Below are 5,813 nucleotides of genomic sequence, written 5' to 3'. Positions count from 1 at the left end.
GAAGCCAGGGCCTTCTGCAAGGTAGCCAAGTGCTGTAGCACTAAGCCAGGCCTGCAGCCCCCTGCTGGGGGATTCTAGGCAAGGGCTCCACTAGTGAACCATACTGGCACCCAGCCACTCACTGTGAGGTTTTAGGCAGGGACTCCACCCATAAGCCACATTACTTCCACTTGGGAGAGGGAGTTCTGTGGTTGATATATTTGTACCTTAATAAACTTATCTGAAGGCCAGAGAATAGAACAGCCAATAGATTAGACATAGAGGCCAGAAAATGGAGATACACACACCTTTAATCCTATCACTTGGGAGGCAGAGATCCATCTGGATCTCTGTGAGTTCAAGGCCACACTGGAAACAGCCAGGCATGGTGACACACCCCTTTAATTCCAGCACTTGAGATCTCAAGTCTTGCTTGGGAAAGACACACGCCTTTAACCCAGGAAGTGATGGCAGGAAACAGAAAGGTATATAAGGTGTGAGGACCAGGAACTAGTGCCTTTTCAGCTTTAAGACCTTTAGCAGCAGTTTAGCTGAGATCCATTCCGGCGAGGACTCACTAGCTTCAGTATGAAGATTCGTGGAAACAGGATCTGATCAGGAGTTGTAGAGGAAACAATTACTCTTTAATACAGTAGAAGCAGCGACGGGTCGGATAACCGTTTGTGAGGATGACGCGGCACAGTAAGAACTGTACCACAGGGGCTGTCTACACCTACCATGAGAAGAAGAAGGACGCAGGGGCCTCAGGCTATGGGACCCGGAACATCCGACTGAGCTGGGACGCTGTGAAGGACTTTGACTGCTGCTGTCTCTCACTGCAGCCCTGCCATGATCCTGTGGTCACCCCAGATGGCTACCTGTACGAACGGGAGGCGATCCTGGAGTACATCCTACACCAGAAGAAAGAGATTGCCCGGCAGATGAAGGCCTATGAGAAGCAGCGAGCAGCCCGGAGGGAAGAGCAGAAACAGCTTCAGGGAGCTGCAGCCCAGGACCAAGTTCGAGGCTTCCTGGAGAAGGAGGCAGCCATCGTGAGCCGGCCCCTCAACCCCTTCATGCCCAAAGCTGCCACCTCACCCAACACAGATGGTGAGCAGCCAGGGGCCAGTGCGGTTGCCCCAGGCAAGGACAAGAACAAAGCGCTGCCCAGCTTTTGGATTCCCTCACTGACGCCTGAGGCAAAGGCCACCAAGCTGGAAAAACCATCTCGCACTGTGACCTGCCCCATGTCTGGGAAGCCTCTACGCATATCGGACCTGACGCCAGTGCGCTTCATGCAGCTGGACGACTCTGGAGACCGCGTGGGACTCATCACATGCAGTGAGCGCTACGTGTGTGCTGTGACCCGAGACAGCCTGAGCAATGCCACACCATGTGCAGTGCTGCGGCCCTCTGGGGCTGTGGTCACCCTGGAGTGTGTCGAGAAACTGATCCGGAAGGACATGGTGGACCCGGTGAACGGGGATCCGCTGACAGAACGTGATATCATCATGCTGCAGCGCGGTGGTACAGGCTTCGCAGGCTCAGGAGTGAAGCTACAGGCAGAGCTGTCCCGGCCAGTGATGCAAGCCTGAGCTGAGAACTAATAAACCTGCCTGTGAATGGAAAAAAGAAAAAAGAAATACAATTTAATGCCAGGTGGTGGGAAAGCATGCCCCTAATCTCAGCACTTGTGCGGACAGGCAGATCTCTGTGAGTTCAAGGCCAGCCTGGGCTACAGAGCGAGTTCCAGGAAAACTAGAGCTGTTGTTACACATAAGTTAAAGTTCATCAACACAGTAATGTCATTAAGAACCAGGAATGGAAGTAGTCGTAAGAAGATCCTGGCTTCTTCTGGGCATTTGAGTTGTTCTTCTCCTCAGGAAGGGCATCCTTCAAAACCTAAGGATTTCATAAGAATCTATTGGATAGGTCTTAGGACTCTCCAAGATTTTCACTGCCAAAGGGCAAATACTGGAATTATCTGGAAATATAAGCTCCAGAGAACAGCAAGGACCCCATTGGTAAATAATTATCAGGAATAGAAGTGGCCAAGATGAGAAGATTTTAATCTTTCATTTTATCTATCTATCTATCTATCTATCTATCTATCTATCTATCTATATCTATCTATGTGTCTATCTCGTCCTCTTTCTTTTTCTTTTAAGTCTAGCTACCCAGGCTGATCTCAAACTTGAGTATTTCTTTTTTTCATGTGTGCTACTGTGCTTGGCAAAGAAGATTCCATACCCTGAAGCATGTCTGAAACCTGTTAAATAAATCTCATCCAAAGTGAGTACTGACATAATTCAATTCACTCTCTCTATATATAACTAAATTTACCACCACCACCACCACCACCACCACCACCACCCCGTGCACCCCATGCTTACCTTGCACTGGTTGATTGGGCATTTCACATCTAAAAACATCTGAAATACAAAATGCTATGAAATCTGAAACTGTTGATCCCAAGCATTTCATATAAGGGACATTCAGCCTGCAATTAGCATGTAATTAATAATTAACAATAGTGGTCATTTGCTGTTAGGACTCTTAATGCTCTTCACAATCACAAAGAAGGAAGGTGGCCAACTCCAGTAGTTCTCATCTCACCATCTGAAATGAAAGCTGGGAGGTTGAGTGAATGTCTGAGAACAAGGCTAGCAAAGCCCTGGCTCTGGAGACCCTGCCTTGCCTCCAGGCTCTGAGTTCTGTGCCATCAATCACCTTGTGCTGCTTTCATAAGACCCAGTGACCTTGACCTCACCTTGAGTTCAAAGCATTTTTGCATACTTGCTCTAGTTAGCTCCTGGGCCTTAATGGATTCTTTGGAAAGATGCTGGAATTTTGTTTGGCCTTAGTTTCTGGCTGCACCCTGCAAGTCATCTGATAAAAACATGTTTGTTTTAGAGACAAGTGTTAGTACTGCATTATAATCTCTGTAAGTAAAGTCTGGTGCTCTTTTTCATGTTTAGACATAGGCAGCTAATAACAGAGCACAACTGAGTTAAATAAATTTAGAAACATATTTGTTATTTTTAATCTTAATACAAAGTTAACACAGATTTTGGGTTTATAAAATATAGAAATCAACATAATTTTTATTGACATACAGCTCCAGTAAAACTTAAAATTCTGTGAGATAGGCATAACAATATTCTCCATCAATTTTAAATTAGATTTATTATTGCTACTATTATTTCTGTGCACTTGTGTGACATGCATGCACAGTACATGTATTGAGGTCAGAAACTAATGTAAGGGATTGGTAATCTGCCCCCCAATATGTGGGTCCGAGATCATCAGTCTTGGTGGCAAGTGCCTAATTTACCAGCTGAACCATCTTGTCAGCTCCACTACCAAGTCTGAAATTTAACAGTAAGGCAGAAAAACTTTACTTGGAATTTAAATAAAATTGGGGGGGGTTCTTCTTCAAGAAACTGAGGACTAGCAATGCTCATTGGGAAGAGGCATTTCCAATCAGACCAGAGAATTTATGTTCAACCCTAAAATCCCACAAGGTAGCAGGATGGAACATATTGTACCCGAGTCCCCCAAAGACCTCCAAGAGACCAAATTCTGCAAAGTCTATTTATTGCTGCCAGTTAACTTGGGCATCTCCATCCATCTGATGCAGCAGAGCAGGAGAGACCCTGAGTAGCACTCAAGCAGGGTTTTTCTAATGGTTTGGGTAGAAGATCTAGGGGAATTCCAACTCTATATTATTACAAGCTCAAGACTGGTGCTTACGTCAGGTTAGAGATGCTTGGTTTGAACTGATTAGAGAGTTGCAACTGAAAGGAAATTGCCCTATCCTCTAGCAATCTATGTTATTGTATCCATTTTACCAGCAGATCCATTTCCTCTGATAGCTAGGCATCCCATTTTTATCTGCAGGAAACTCATTCCCTATGACAGCTATGGTATACAATCTATAACAGAGAAAACATCTCAGAGGACATATCTGGTGCTTTATTATTCCAGTTATGTTATAGCATATCCTTTAGGTTATGGCAGGAAATGCCTGGTGTGCAGCTCCTAATTGTCTAGGGGTGATGGGGCAGCAGATCATCTGGTGGGCTTTTTAAGAACAATTTATCCAAGGGCCTGTTGTCCCCTGTCTGACCCTTCTCTAACCCTGGCATCCTCTCAAAAAGACTTCCAGGCCGGGCAGTGGTGGCGCACGCCTTTAATCCCAGCACTCGGGAGGCAGAGCCAGGCGGATCTCTGTGAGTTCGAGGCCAGCCTGGGCTACCAAGTGAGTCCCAGGAAAGGCGCAAAGCTACACAGAGAAACCCTGTCTCGAAAAACCAAAAAAAAAAAAAAAAGACTTCCAAAGAGTTGTCCTCTTAACTCCACATGCATACCTCTCCCTATCCCACACCCCAAAGCACATAAATTAAATTAAATTAAGTAATTGGTGAAATGATAAATAAAAAAGAAAGCGAGGTGATACTGAGTACCTTTCAGCAGGTCCTGCCAAGGTATGCCACTAAGCAACACACACCACCAGCAACAGTTAGTGCAAAGAGGTTCATTGGGGAATGGTGAGTGGAAGTGTGAAGGGCTGTGTTGGAGTGGAGACTTAGAGAAACAGAATGACAAGAGGAAGAAGAGATGCAAGAGAGAAAAGAAGAGGCAAGAGAGAGGAGAAGCAAAGAGATGTGAAAAAGGCAGAGGGATGGAAAGGGAGTGAGCTGTGTCTGGCGGGCATTTTTAAGGCTGCACATGTGGCAGAGCTGAGGGTGGACAGAACCTGATGACAAGTGATGATGTAACTGCTGTGGTGGCAGCAGCAGATGCAGGCTGCTGAGGCGTGGCAAAAACTAACAATTGGGGTGTGTGTCAAACACTGCATCCTGCCTCTGCCTCCCTAGTGCTAGGATTAAAGACAGGCACCACCACACCTCATGATATGGATTATTTTTGATGTCTAAATAGGAGTTGATGAAAACATTTTCATATCTTTGTTCCTCAATCATCTTCATTGTTTCTATTTTCCACATGGTTTATATCATGGTAAAGTAACCATACATATATACCATAGGACCTTCTGACTACAAAACAGAGGGAGATAATAAAAGTTCTATAAACATGGGGGGTTGTTTTCGTTCTCTTAAAATAAATTGCATAATGAGGGGCAAACAATGAATGAGAGCAATGAAGTATATCTAAGGTTGACAAATTTCCATCAAACTCATTTTTTTTATATGGTTCAATTCTATCTCTTTTGCTACAACCATTAAAATAGCTCCACACTACCACTTTAAGAACTTTTGACAAGTATATACACATTTACATTTTTTTTATCATTAATCTGCCTCAACATTTTGTTTCATTACCCCTCTAGCCTATATTATTTGGGTAGGTTTTAGAATTTTTTTTAACTTAGGTAGCATATAAAATCAGCAAACTTGCTGGATTCACTGTGGGCACTGTATAAATAAACACTGATTGGCTGTTAGCCAGACAGGAAGTATAGGCGGGACTTACAGAGAGGAGAATTGAGGGAACAGGAAGGCAGAGGGAGAGACTGCCTGAAGCCACCGCCAGGACAAGCAAGATGTAAGGTACAGTAAGCCATGAGCCACATGGCAAAGTATAGATTAATAGAAATGGGCTAAAGTAAGAGCTAGATAATGATAGGCCTAAGCTAATGGCCAAGCAGTTTAAATAATGTAAGTGTCTGTGTGTTTATTTTATAAGTGGGCTCCGGGACTGGTGAGACTTGGTGGGACCCGGAGAGAAAAGCTCTCCAGCTACAGTTGGCTTGGTGCAGCCTGCCCTGTGTGGATGCTGATGCACATGGAAGCTATTGCCCAGAAGGAAAT

The 5,813-nt window shown here is 44.8% G+C and overlaps 1 pseudogene; it reads left to right on the top strand.

Annotated features, from left to right (window-relative positions):
* Window positions 1-634: 634 nt before the first annotated feature.
* On the top strand, window positions 635-2,275 carry LOC143269212 (nitric oxide synthase-interacting protein pseudogene; annotated as a pseudogene).
* The last annotated feature ends 3,538 nt before the right edge of the window (window positions 2,276-5,813 follow it).

The sequence above is a fragment of the Peromyscus maniculatus genome, chromosome 18 (assembly GCF_049852395.1).
Source record: "Peromyscus maniculatus bairdii isolate BWxNUB_F1_BW_parent chromosome 18, HU_Pman_BW_mat_3.1, whole genome shotgun sequence".
NCBI lineage: Eukaryota > Metazoa > Chordata > Mammalia > Rodentia > Cricetidae > Peromyscus > Peromyscus maniculatus.
This window is presented reverse-complemented; position numbering and strand designations above follow the sequence as displayed.